Genomic DNA, 15412 nt, shown 5'->3' on the forward strand with positions numbered 1-15412 from the left:
AGCCTCATTTTCTCTTTCTTCCACCCAAGAAAACTAGGGTTTCCAAATCAAATCCCCTTTTTCTTCTTCAAGCAAAATCAAGAAAAATCAAGGGAAAAATCAAGAAATCTCTCCAAAGGCTTTCAAGGAAAGAGTTTTCCCAAGGTATGTAGATGTTGATTCTTGGGTCCCTTTCATCCAAGAAGCTCAAGTACCCTTTTCTAAATCTCAAAGATTTATGTTTATGAATTTTTAATGATTCTTGTGAGTTGAAATTGATGTTTTTGCTATGATTAAGTTGTGATTTATGTTTGTGTACAAGATTATCAAGACTTGGCCTTAGTATGTGGTATTTGTGTGGTAAATGGATTATGTACTTGTTGATGATGTTGAATGATTTCCAAGATGGAATATTTATGTGGTTTGTATGAATTTATGATATTATATGAGTTGAAAACATGTAAATTTGGTTGATCATGGTGAGTATGTTGATGATTACACCTATGCCTAAGTCATGCATGTGAGATGTTTGATAAAATGCACAAGAGACTAGAAATCATGTATTGTAGTTAAATTATGACCTAAATGACAAATGCATGCTTCACCCTTATGAAAATAATGACTTCTATGATATTGTTATGTGTTATGGTTGTTGTTCAAAATATTTATGAAGCTAGGTCGATGGACGTATAGCATGTTGTTATATGCATTCCTCTCCATGTATAAGACTTGAGAACTATGTGTACCATGAAATCCCCAATTAGGTGTGAACCCGTGCATGTCTAGTGTTTATTGAAAGACCTTGTTGAATGGAGTATGATTTAGTAGCATGTTTTCCCTACGCTATTATATGTTTATGATCCCTAAATTCTTAAAGTGATGTCTTAGTGATTGTGAGGATGAACATATGATATGATTCCTAAATGCTTGAAGAGATACTTTAATGATAATGATGATAAATGTATGACTGTGATGATGAATGAATAATTGTGATGATGTTAATGAATGAATGGTTGTGATGATAGATGGATGATTATATTTTATTTTATGTTATCAAGTCCTGGGGGTTTTTATACCTGATAATTTAGCTGCTGTCTAGAGCCCGTGTCAGTTTCACAATAATTCCAGTCGAGCCATGATTCTCAGAACTCAGTGAACTATAAAACTCTGTATCCTCAGATAATTGCAGAACTTAAGAAAGCTAAGTAATCTCAGTAATCTCTGTAATATCCGTATCGCTAGTAATCTAGCCTCAGTCCTATAATCAGCTCAGATCCAATAGTATGCAAGTATTCAATTCTAATCTCAGAAGTGACCAAATAATCTATTCAAGCTCTGTATCATGGGTCATATACCATTATCTAATAACATTCTATCAGATATAGAACCAAGTGATCTCAGCGTAACTCAGTTAGATCTTTTGAGAAATATGATCTGTATTAGATTCAGTTCAGTTGTGTGCAGTTAAGAATTCAGTTAAGAGTTTTTCAGTTGGGAGTAGAAACTAGCACCGAGCGAGGAAGAGGATGGCGGCTCCTCCCATCAGTGAGAGAGAGGCCGGAGTCGTTAGTAGTAATTCCTGACCTCCAGAACTGCATAGCCAGCACAAGATACAAGTCACCGTCAGAAAAGCCTGTCACCTTCAGAGAGAGAGTATTTGACTATTATATTGCCTTAGGTCGACTTCTTACTGAGGGTCATTCGTCAGAGAGGACTGACCAGAAATAAGAGATAATATCTTTACCCGTAGCACGGTATTGGCACCCTCTCAACTGGGGGTAGAGGTTGGACCCCGCCTGTGGTAGGTCAGGGCATGTCAGTTAAGTGACTACTTCCCACAGTTGCAGTTTCAGTATTAATCTTCAGAAATCAGGACTGTATGGTACAGTCGTTTATCTTAGTGAGGAACTCAGATAGTTCCATTGATTCATGGACCATCCCAACAGATAGGCTTTGTCTTATATATAGTTATTTGATATCTTATTCAGAGATATGCTGCCAGATAGGCTTGATTCACAATCTCAGATTCTATTGAGTATCCTTGTTGTCAGATTCAGATATATTCATATTTCTTATCATTGATAATAGTTTCTAAAATCATCCGTTAGAGAGGTTGATCTCAAATCCTGTCAGTCGAAAGTAGTAAAGCTCAGAATTTAGTCCTTGATATAAGTACATCTAGATCCTCAATTCTCAGTATCAGATGAATCAGTGATTTAGTATCTTAGTGTCAGTAGTGAGTTCAGTCTGCGGTAAAGTGGTATCCGAGTTTCAGTATCTAGAGTTGCGATGATTATGATTATGGTCTGGCATTCATGTATGTGTTCTCGTGCGGCATTTTCATGATTATCCAGTTTTGATATTGTGCACGCATGAGCCTTTACATTTAGCCTTACCTCGTCTACATACTCAGTACATTCCTGTACTAATGCATTTGCGCTATGGTGTTTTATTTGGCACCATAGGTTCAGAGGCACAGTATCCACAGTATCCTCAGCATTTCAGTTCCAGCTAGCAACAGTAGCAGTGAGTCCTCTTCTTTCGAGGACGAATCTCAGTTTACTTTTACTGCATCAGATTTTGTTTATTCTTAGTTGATAGAGTTAGTTGGGGACATAGCCCATCAACTCCGCAGTTCAGACTATTTAGAGGTTTTTCAAACGGATATATTAGTATTCAGTTTCCTATATTTTGAGTATTCATTGATGTGTTGAACCTTATGGCTAGTTTCCACATTTATTTCTGATATTACGCAGTGTACAGGTACAGATATCAGTAAAGGGTTAACTTGTTGTCCTTCGGGGTCATAAGCACCGTGTGACGTCTTGGGATGCGATCTCGGGGCGTTACAGAAATCCACCTAGATGCTATGGGTCTTGGAGATGCCATAAAGAATGAAATACAATATTTAGTCAAAATCATGCTAAGGCTATGATTTTTTTGCGTCATCATCTTGACGAAGTACTAAAAATTGATTATCTTACTACTAAGGATCCACTCGTATTGTAGAATGGCCTAAAAGAAAGGTTTGACCACTTAAAGATGGTCATCCTCCCAAAAGCACGATATGAGTGAATGCATCTAAGATTTCAAGACTACAAGTCTAGTCATGAATACAATTCTGCCATGTTTAGAATTTCTTCTTAATTAAAACTTTGTGGAGAGATGGTAAATGATAATGATATGATGGAAAAGATGCTCTTCACTTTTCATGCTTTGAATGTGCTCTTACAGAACAATATAGAGAAAAAGGTTTCAAGAAGTATACTGAACTGAATTCTCATCTTCTCGTGGCTGAAAAAAATAATGATTTGTTGATGAAAAATCACGAGAACCGACCAACTGGATCTGCACCATTACCTGAAGTGAATGATGTCACGCTCACCATGCTAGGCGTGGAAAAGGTCGCGACCCTGGTCGTGGACGTGGTCGTGGTTGTGGTCACAATAACCTAGAAAGAAACCCTGTTCCGGCTGTTAATCATTCATCAAATAAAAAAAGAAAAGATGAGAAACGTGAAGCAGTTACTTGTTTCCGATATGGTGGAAAAGGACATTTTATTCACGTGATTGTCGTGCTCTCAAGCACTTGGTTGATCTTTATCAAGTATCACTAAAGAAGAAAGAGAGAAATGTCGAGGCTAACTTTCTCTCTGAAAATAATGTTGACATCACATGCTTGGATGTAGCAGACTTTTGCGAGCACCCTGAAGGAAAGATTGATCACTTGATTGGTGATGGTTCCGTTAACATGGAAGAATGACTGCTTTTCTTAAACTTTTTTTTATTATTGCTAAAAGTTAGTAAATAAAGAATCATGTAAAAGTAGTTGTTTGCATGAGTATTAGTTTTTGATTAATTTTTATTAAGTTCAATTATATTATTGTAGTTTATTATTAAATTGAATTGAATTTTAATTTTACCATTATTTATTGAAAAAAAATAAGAATAATCATTGACAGTACCTCTTCAATATTTTCATCATCACTATGTATCAGTTAACTATAACATGAGGTGACCTAATAATTAAGGTACTGCAACTTATACAATAAGTGGTAAAGTAATAAAATTAGTGTAACCTTGCTGTGCTATTCATGTAAAACATCAACACTACATTCAAGTATACATAGTAATCATTATACATAGTAATTTAACTTACTAATCTTCCTACGTGTGCTTTTAAACATTATACATAGTAATTTTTTTATTTTTTTCTTTCTTTATCATTAATACCAATTGTCAGATAATATGCATGCTGTTTATTAGGTTTACTATGTGTTTATCAAATCTGTTGAAAAGTAATTTTTTTTTTTTTGCACATGCCATGTAGCTATTTTTTTTCTTTAACTATTGAAAAATAAAATGCTAAGCTAAGCTAATCACGTATTAATTGGAAATATTTTTTTTTTGTTTAGTAAAGTGTGATTAATAATTTTTGATAGTATAAGCTTTCACTTTGTAACAAAAATTTAATATATATCTTATTTGGTGTATGTCATTTTATTTGAAGATAAAAATAATTTTCAAAGTAAGCTGTCAAATTGTGAAGATATTTGTTTGATTGATTCTGGCACTACACATGCAATATTCAAAGACGAGAAATATTTCTCTCATCTAAAGTAATACCCCGTATGTTTCTAAACTAGGAGACGAACCATTTTTCCTACGTATGAAACCTCCTATCCTGTGAGTAGCACTTTAGTGCATGACTTACAATGAGTATCCTAGTGATAAGATAGCTTATGATACATTAAGCATGTTCATATGAGTCACTTAAGGTAATACAAGCTAAGAGTTTTTGAATCCATCAAGTTTTAGTGTTTGATTTTGCAAGGGTCATCTTTGAATGAGTATAACTTGATGTTAATATGGTATTTTTTCATATTTCTACCCACCAAATTGTAGATAATTGAATTAGCTTTCCAACAATACCAATTTCGCCTTAATCCAATACCCGAGCAAAAAGTTATGCCCATTTTCGTGAGAGGCAGTAAGCCTAGGCGATTGGTTAGGCGCCGCCTAACCCAAGCATAGGCGATTGGTTAGGCACCGCCCAACCCAAGCATAGGCGATCACTTGGGCACCTCCTAAGCCAATTTCAGGTGTCAAAAACACTTCGTCTTGAGTTATTTTAAAGGGAATTAAGTCTTTAAATACTCCTTACACGTCCCTAAACTTAACCCTACGAAATTTATTTCTTCTAAACATACTGCAACCCTATTTTCATCTCAAAGCTCATCATCCAAGAGCACTAAAGGAGAAAAACAACTAGGGTTGCATAAGTAATCTTGAAGATCCGATTTCAAGGAAATTCCTCCATCAATCATCAAGAATCTTCCTTCTAAGGTATGCGTAGTGTTCATCTATGGTTTTAATTCATTCATAGAGTTCAAGAATCCATCTTTAAAATACAAAATCTTGGTTGATTGTGGTGATATGATCATACCCATGTTGATGCTTGATTGTTTTTCCTCTTTTTCATTATAAAGTATGATTTCTATATTGTTGGGTGTTGATGGTCATGTTGTTGATATTGGGTGATTCCCTAGATGGAATCTTTATATGTTTTTGTGAATTCATGATATCATATGAGTTGAAAACATGTAAATTTGGTTGTTCATGATGTATAATTTGATAATTTCACCTATGCTTAAGATGTGCATGTAAGGTGTTCGATAAAATGCCTAAGGAACTAGAAATCATGCAATATAGCTAAATTGTGACTAAGTGAAGGATTCATGATATGCCCTTACGTCCCAATGACTTCTATGTTGATAATGTGCCTTGTAAATGTTGTTGGAATACTCATGAACTATATTTATGAGATTATGCTATGTTTACTTGCAAATCCTACTTATGAACAAGATGTATGATAACCATGCAATCCACATGAACTTCCATGCTATTGGTATGTATTGCCAATATGATTATGCAATGAACATGATATTAAGATTGTGCAAGTACTTCCATGTGATATAAAATCCTTTCCATGCAATACATTGTTGATAACCATGCTTAGTATGAGATCCTTACTTATTATATTATAAATTTTGGACTCTACTTTTATGATCAAGTCAGTCATGTGTGTCAGTTTCCTTCCATCGAGTCCTAGGGGTACTTGTACTCGAAAAATATAGCTGTATGCCTAGAGCCATGTCATGTTTTCATGATACTCTCAGTCAAGCCATGATCTATAGAATTCAGTCAGTCATGTGACTCAGGAAAAATCAGAAATCTCAATAATCTCAGTAGTCTAGTAATCTCAGTAATCTCAGTGCTCAGTAACTTCAGTAACCTCAGTATTCACTGTCAATCTCAGTAATCTTAGTAGTCCAGTAATCTCAGTGCTCAGTAACTTCAGTAACCTCAGTATTCACAGTCAATCTCAGTAATCTCAGTAATCTCAGTGCTCAGTAACTTCAGTAACCTCAGTATTCATAGTCAATCTCAGTAACTTCAGTACTCTCAACCAGTCCTTAGAACTCAGTACATTTCATCAGTCATTGGAATCCTGTAAACTTAGTTTAGCTCTGTTAATTAGTATCAGTCCAGTTAATTAGTATCAGTTCAGCTAATCAGTTCAGTTCAGTTATTCAGTTCAGCTTAGTTATTCAGTTCAGTGTCCTTCAGATGGGAGTAGAATTTAGCATCAAGTGAACCCAAGAATGGGAACTCACCCGCCAGTTCAGGGTGTGATTCTTAGTAGCAATCCTTGTGTTCCAGAACTACGTAGCCAGCGTAGGTTGAGACATCTTAACCCATCAGATTAGGGTTGATGAGGTGGCTTAACCCATCAGTTTAGGGTTCCCACCGTTCTCATTGAGTACCTACCAGATAAGGGTCACTCACAGCTGTTCTTACTAGTGGCACGATATTGACACCCCTTCAGTCGGGGTAGAGATTGGACCCCAACTTAGCTATTATAGCATATTTAGGGCATGTCGGTTAAATAACTATTTCCCACAGTTTCAATATCAGTCTCAATCAAAGAACTCAGATAGTTCTTCAGATTTCAATATATCAGGACTGTCAGATACAGTCAACTCAGAAATAAAATTGAACTCAAATAGTTTCCTTCAAATTTATGGACTGTCAGATACAGTCACTTATGCTATCAATCATTAAAGTTATCAGAACTCATGCTATCAGTACTCAGCTTCAGGACTATCAGATATAGTCAATCAGACCAGTTCTTCAAAATTTGAACTGTCAGAAACAATCATTCATTTATCAGTAATATGGTATCAGTCTCCCAGTATTCAGTAATACAGTATCAGATCCATCACTTAGTAGTGATTTAAATATCAAGATCAGTAAACTCAGTCTTTCAGAATCTCATTATTAGTATACTCATATTGTCAGTATTCAGACTCAGTAGTCAGTATCTCCACAAGTTCAATTACAGTTATGTATGCATTTATGTACTCTCACATTCATATCTGTCAGTATTTTTCATGCATATAACCCTTTGCATTTAGCCTACCTCACTCGTATACTCAGTACATTCAGACGTACTGATGCATTTGCGCTATGGTGCTTTTTCTTATGTTACACCATAGGTTCAGAGGCATGAGCTCCAAATCAGCAGTAGATTCCAGGATCAGCAGTCAGAGTTACACGTGAGTCCTCATCCTTCGAGGACATAATGATTTTATTTCTATTTCAGTTTTCAGTTTATTTCAGTAGTTGGAGTTAGTTGGGGATATGTCCCATCAACTCCTTATTCAGTTCAGTTAGAGGCTTTCAGACTAGATGTCAAATTAGATGTTCAGACTTTAGTATTTATGTTTCTTTTTGGTATTGTTATACCATATTTTTTAGATATGTATCAGAATTGAACCTTATGGACTTACAGTTCATCTTTCTGCATATTTTATGAGATATTATGCAGTTTATAGGTACAAATATCAGTCATTAGTTAGCTTGTGGTCCCTCGGGGTCATGAGCACCGTGTAGCATTCCGGTTCAGCGAATCGGGGCGTTACATCTAAACATGGGCAAGATTAATATCGCTATAATTTTTGGTAGTGCTAGTTTGAGTGAAGGCTTCAAAAAAGCCATTATAATCTTGCCCAAGGGAACTAAACTCATCATAAATAATGTTATGTTCTCTCCCAAGTCTTGGAGAAACTTAATGAGTTTTAAAGATATCCGTGAAAATGATTATCATATCAAGACATTTGATGAGATTAATCTTGAATATCTTGGTATCACCAAGAATGTCTCTGGGCAGACATGTGTTGTTGAAAAGTTCCCTGCTTTATCTTCTAGCCTGTATTGGACAAAGATTTGTGCAATTGAGTCACATTCTACAGTAAACTAGAAGTTTATTGATTCCAACACTTTTGTACTTTGGCATGATCGTCTGGGACATCTAGGATCAATAATGATGAGACGAATAATAGAAAATTCAAATGGGCATCCGTTAAAGAACTTAAAGGTTCTTTCGAATGGTGAATTTTCATGTAATGTTTGTTATCAAGGCAAGCTGATTGTCACACCATCGCCAACAAAAGTTGGGATTGAGTCCCCCGTATTCTTGGAACGCATACATGGGGACATTTGTGGACCAATTCACCCACCAAGTAGGTCGTTTAGATACTTTATGGTCCTAATAGATGCTTCTTCTAGATGGTCTCATGTATGCCTTTTTTCATCTCATAACTTGGTATTTGAAAAATTATTGGCACAAATAATACGATTAGGGACTCAATTTTCTGATAATCAAATTAAGTCTATTCACCTTGATAATACTGCAGAATTTTCATCTCAAGCATTTAATGACTATTGCTTATCTATTGGGATATGAGTGGAACATCCTTTACCCCATGTTCACACTCAAAATGGACTTGCTGAGTCATTAATTAAATGTCTGTAGTTGATAGCAAGACCATTACTGATGAAAACTAAGTTGCTCACTTCTGTTTAGGGTCATGCAATTTTGCATGCTGCAACACTTGTTCGTCTTAGACTGACAAATTATCATAAATTTTCTCCGTTGCAATTGGTTTTGGGTCAAGAGCCTAATATATCTCACTTGAGAGCTTTTGGGTATGGTGTATATGTGCCTATAGCACCACCAAATCGCACTAAGATGGGCCCCCAAATAAGGTTAGGAATTTATGTTGGGTTTGAATCACCCTCTATTATTTGCTATCTTGAACCATTAATGGGAGATATGTTCACTGCTCGATTTGCAGATTGTTGGTTTGATGAGATACTTTTCCCATAATTAGGGGGAGAAGATAGTGATATCAAAAGAGAAATTTTGTGAAAAAATTCATCACTATCTCATCTTGATCCACGTGCTTCTATTTATGAGCAAGAAGTACAAACGATTATTCATCTATAGAGAATTGCAAATCAAATGTCGAACGCAATTACAAATTTGAAAAAGGATCACTAAATCACATATTCCTGCAGAGAATATCTCAATTCAAATTGATGTCCCTAAAGGACCATCCACTAGTGTCATAGATAATGAATCTAAAACACGCTTGAAGCATGGCAGACCATTAGGTTCTAAGGATTGAAATCCTAAAAAAAGAAAAACAAATGGTCAAGATGACACTACGAAAGATCCACAATGGAAGTTCAAGATTTGAACAATGTTGATATCCCTGAAAGAATTAATAAGCCCGAGACTCAAGAAAATGAGGAACTATCCATAAATTCAAGTGATGTTGAAAATAATTTAAATCGATCTAAAATAGTAGTGGATTATGTCTTTGTATATAATGTTGCAACGAAAATCATGCAAGACAGTGAGGATCTTGAACCTCGATCTATCACAGAATGTCGACAAAAAAATGACTGGCCAAAATGGCAAAAAGCAATTCAATCTGAATTGAATTCACTTGCCAAACGTAAATTTTTTGGACCTATAACTCAAACACCTAATGGTGTTAAGACTATTGGCTATAAATGAGTCTTTGTGCGAAAAATAAATGAGAAAAACAAAATACAAAGGTATAAAGCACGCCTTGTTGCACAAGGATTTTCACAACAGCCTGGTGTCAATTATGATGAGACATATTCACCAGTTATGGATGCAATAACATTCCGTTATCTTATTAGTTTCACTGTCTATGAGAGACTTGAAATGCATTTGATGGATGTGGTAACAACCTATCTATATGGATCACTTTATAATGAGATATACGTAAAAATTCCCGAAGAATTTAAAATGCTGAAAGCATATAGTTCAAAGCCTCGGGAAATGTATTCCATTAGATTGCAAAGTTCATTGTATGGTTTAAAGTAATCTGAACGCATGTGGTATAACCGTCTTAGTGAATATTTATTTAATGAAGGTTATACGAATGATGAAATTTGCCCATGTGTTTTTATAAAGAAAACAACGTTGGAGTTTGTTATGCTTGTTGTCTATGTCGATGAAATAAACCTTATTGGAACGCCAATAGAGCTTCAAAAGGCAATTGATTACCTACAGAAATAATTTGAGATGAAAGATCTCAGAAAGATAAAGTTATGTCTTGGTTTGCAAATTCTGTATTTGACAAACGACATCTTTGTTCATCAATCTGCCTACATAGAAAAGGTATTGAAATGATTCTATATGGATGGAGCACATCCATTAAGTACTCCGATGGTTGTTCGATCACTTGATGTGAATAAGGATCCATTCCGACCTCAAGAAAAGAATGAGGAACTCCTTGGTCCTGAAATACCATATCTTAGTGCAATTGGTGCACTAATGTGTCTTGCAAATACTACAAGGCCTGATATTACCTTTTCAGTAAATTTGCTAGCAAGGTATAGTTTTGCTCCTACTAGTAGACATTGGAATGGGATCAAACACATATTACGGTATCTAAAGGAAACTACCGATATAGGCTTATTTTATTCTAAAGATTGTAGTTTCGATCTTGTTGGTTATGCTGATGCTGGGTACTCATCCGACCCGCATAAAGCTCGGTCTCAAACAGGCTATGTATTCATATGTGGGGGTACTTCCATATCTTGGAGATAATAAAGCAGTCTATCGTAGCCACTTCATCGAATCACGCTGAGATTATAGCTATTGATGAAGTAAGCCGAGAGTGTGTGTAGTTGAGGTACATAATACATTTCATTAGAGAAAAATGTGGCATGAAATGTGACAAAGTACCCACAATTTTATATGAAGATAATGCACCATGCATAGCTCAACTTAAATGAGGATTCATAAAAGGAGATAGAACGAAACATATTTCGCCAAAGCTCTTCTATACACATAAACTCCAAAAGAATGGTGATATTGACGTACAACAGATTCGTTCAAGTGACAATGTGGCTGACTTATTCACCAAGTCTCTTCCAACTGCAACATTTAGAAAGATAGTGCACAAGATCGGAATGTAAAGGTTTAAGGAAGTTCTTATTAGGGGGAGCTAATACGCGTTGTACTCTTTTTTCCTTACGAGGTTTTGTCCCACTGGGAATTCCTTGTAAGGTTTTTTAATGAGGCAGCCTATATGCGTATTGTTAGACATTCAAGGGGAAGTGTTATGATATATATCAATTATAGTGAATGTCAATCAAGATCTATCAAGATCTATTTTATGTCTATCAGGATTTGATGTATTTGTCTTTTAGTGTGAAACTAGGGGGAAATTCCCCCTATAAATAGAAGGGTTTCCTTCATTGTAAATCATCCCTCAAGAGAAGAAATAAGAAATACTCTCTCTGTTCTCTCTACTCTTCTTCTTTATTCTTTCTTATTTCATAACACATATCTTCTACTTATAAGATAATTCAAAAATCAAATTAATTACAAAAATTATTATTATTATTATTATTATTATGATCTTTAAAGTGAATAGTTTTAAACTTTTTAATTTTTGTTTGTTTATGATGGGATAAAACTTATTAAACTTAAAATTTTATTTATAAAATAAGTCGATCAAGAATTCAAAATTATCATACACCTCGAAGATTAGTTTTATAAATCATTCATCAAAATTTCACCTATGAACAACCAGTCAACCCATTTTAAAATTTCATTATATTCAAAGCCTAAATCCACATTAAAATGAATCTTCTGTAGTAAATAGTAGGCGTGATATTTGTGTAATTTTATTTTCTTTGGGTTATTCTAAAAAATAGACCCAAATTAGAGTTACTTTCAAATTCTAGCCCCAAATAAAATGGCTTTGTTAAAATAGCCTTTATTTGTTAAGTCATATTTTTTGGACGAAAATACCCTCCTCCAAAATATTCGTTGTTCAATCTCTTTCTTCGTCTTTTTATTCTAAATTTCAGAATCAACCCACGCGATGGCTCTCTAAAGCCCAAGGCTAAGTTGCCCAAATCGTTAAATCTCTTTCTTTCTCTCTTTCTTCCAAATTCCAAAATTGACTTTCAAACATTCGCAGAATCGACTTTTGCCGTAAGGGTTCTTCAGGTATGAAATTCATCATCAAAAGTCATTGTGGTAATTTTAGCTTATTGATGCATTGTGTTAATTTTAGCTCATTATATAATTAACATATTGATTTGATTTTTGGGGAGGTGAACGTAAGCTGAACTTGGGATATGCTATTGTTGTAGTAACATATTTACCATTGAGGAATTTCATCGAACAGGGTGTGGGGAGTTTGTTATTGCGGTTATAATTGTGTTTGAGTAGTTGTGGGGGTTGGTCTTGGAGGGAAAGACCATTAATATAGGATTTGACGTTGATCGCAACATATTTTGAGAAGGCCAAACGTATAAGGTCAAGATCGTACAAGAAATTAGTTTCAAGTATTTCAAATTAGTGGTATAATTAGCATTAGAAGATGATGAGGAATTGTGTTGAACAGGTTTTGGGGACTTTGTTATTGTGATTATAATTGTGTTTAAGTAGTTGCGAGTGTTTGGTCTTGGAGAAAAAGGCTGTGTTTTCCATCTCGGATGAATCCAGCCTATATTTTAGAGGTTAAAGAAGCCCTAACTTGTTGATTCTAAGAGAGAGCACCGTAGCTATTAGCTTGTATAACATAGAGCAACATGCAATGGGTTTGAACTTTCTAATGATAGTAGGATTTGGCACTAGAAGAGAACTACAACCACCAAAATATTTGAATAATAAATGCATTTATGAAAGATGGGTGGAGCCAGGATCATATATCACAAGGGCCTTAGTGAAAGAATTATGCTATATACATATGGGGAAAAGTATATTTTGATGTATATATAGTAGTTACTGAATCCCTTGATTTCTTTCGTGTGTTCACCTATTTATATTCGGAACTCCCTTAGTGAAAGTCCCAACTTCTCCATTGATGACAGACCACATTTAAGTGCTGGGTAAGTGAAAATGGCAATACTTTTAGCTTTGGAAACTGATTGTGATGGTTGTTACCTTAAAACCTAAGATTGTAGAGTTTCTATCAGTTCATAAAGTTAATATCATATACTCTAGATAATGACTATAGATGAGCATTTTCTAAGGCTGCAATCATTGCAAATGACAAATCAAATAGCTGACCTTTTAAACCTCTAAAGTCCAATGTGTTCAATTTTATTGTTCAAGATAATGACTATTGAATGGTGTAGACATCAATAATTATTTTCCTAGTTTCCAACATGTGTATCTTTTGAGGGCCCTTTAGTTAGTACAGATGAGTTTTGCAATTAGCTGTTAGCTTACTCCACACCATATTTTAAAGACACCAGAAAATGTCTGGCACTTTGCTAGATTGAATCCAAAAACAATACACACACAGAGTATTGTTAACTTTGTTTCAACATTTTTATCCATTCAAGATTTTGTTTTTATGCTATTTTGGGTCCTAAATTACGGTCATATGTACAACCAAAAAATCAGGTTGACTTATGCTCTCCGAAGAGTTAAGGTTTCATCGTTTGAATTTAGATAACTTTAAGACTCCATACATCCAGCATTGTATTCTTGAGATGTAAGTTGCGCGTGCATGAAACCTTAGGCTAATTTTTTTTTAAAAAAATGTAAGTTTTCAAGTTTTGATCATTGACTATACCTTCTATTGCAGGCTAATATCTGATGTTTCGATTGATCTTACTATAGAAGTCGGATCAGCCAGTTTTGCTCTTCACAAGGTACAAAAATGAAGTGTGCAATCTTTATTCCTCTCGTGTAATTTAATCTACCATTTTTCATCATCATTGCAATGCTCAAGTCTATGGAAAAACAAAAGTTGTGCAAAGAAATGGCTAGTCTAAAGTACCTTGAAAAAGATTGATGTTTTAGCCATTTTAAGTAGGCTACCGATATTAATACAGCTGTGTTGAGGAGAAAATAAAAGTCAATAGCTAGATGCAAAAACAGAACTACAGAACTTAAGTTATGTGCTTTGTGTTAAAATTAAGAAAAATGAAAGAAGAATATCTTAGATACATTTCTAATGTTATTGCTAGTTTGTCATTATTTGCAGTTCCCTCTGGTTTCATGAAGTGGAAGAATTAGAAAGCTGTTGCTAGAGGCGAAGGATACAAAGGTTTCAAGAATCAATCTTACTGGTCTTCTGGCGGATCTGATGCATTTGAGCTTACTGAAAAGTTCTGCTATGGAGTGAACATTGAGATTACCATATCAAATGTAGCGTTACTTAGATGTGCAGCCAGGTTCATGGAAATGACAGAAGACATCTCTGAGAAAAACCTGTAAATTCGTACTAAGGTATTCCTTAAGGATGCGGTATTTCCAAACATATCCAACTCGATATCTGTTCTTCATCGCTGTGAAACATTACTACCAATATCTGAAGAAGTCAATATTGTTAGCCAGTTAATAAACACAATTGCAAACAATGCCTGTAAAGAGCAGCTAATATCTGGTTTGTCAAAGCTAGAGTATAATTTTCCACCCAAACCTGTTCAGTGCGTTGATTCTGAGACACCGTCAAACTGGTGGGGAAAATCACTCATGGTGCTAAATCTGGATTTCTTTCAGAGAGTTCTGTCGGCAGTAAAAACAAATGGTCTTAAACAAGACATTATCAGCAGAATTTTGATAAATTATGCCCAAAATTCTCTTCAAGGCTAGTTCATCAAGGACACTTAGTTGGCTAAATGAAGTTTCTTGGATTTGGATTTACAGAAAAGACAAAGGATCATCGTCGAAACAATAGCTGGCTTACTACCAACACAATCCAGGAAAAGCGTAGTGCCAATGGCTTTTCTTTCAAGTTTGTTAAAATCTGAAATAGCAGTATCAACATTAACTTCCTGAAGGTCTGATCTAGAGAGGCGCATTGGTCTGCAACTAGATCAGGCAATTTTTGAAGATATTCTCATACCTGCAAATCCATATGGAAATGATCATAGCCCTCTCTTTGACATAGATTCTATCTTGAGGATCTTTTGTTTTTTCTTGAAATTGAAAACTTTTTCCCAAGAGGCAAAAGTTTATTCTTTAATTACACTGATTAGATTATTAACATATATGCAACTCTTGTCTCATGAGCAAG

The 15412-nt window shown here is 34.9% G+C and overlaps 1 pseudogene; it reads left to right on the forward strand.

The window, feature by feature from the left end:
* Positions 1-13799: 13799 nt before the first annotated feature.
* On the forward strand, positions 13800-15312 carry LOC107857969 (annotated as a pseudogene).
* The last annotated feature ends 100 nt before the right edge of the window (positions 15313-15412 follow it).

This window comes from Capsicum annuum, chromosome 2 (assembly GCF_002878395.1).
Source record: "Capsicum annuum cultivar UCD-10X-F1 chromosome 2, UCD10Xv1.1, whole genome shotgun sequence".
In the NCBI taxonomy this organism is placed as follows: Eukaryota; Viridiplantae; Streptophyta; class Magnoliopsida; order Solanales; family Solanaceae; genus Capsicum; species Capsicum annuum.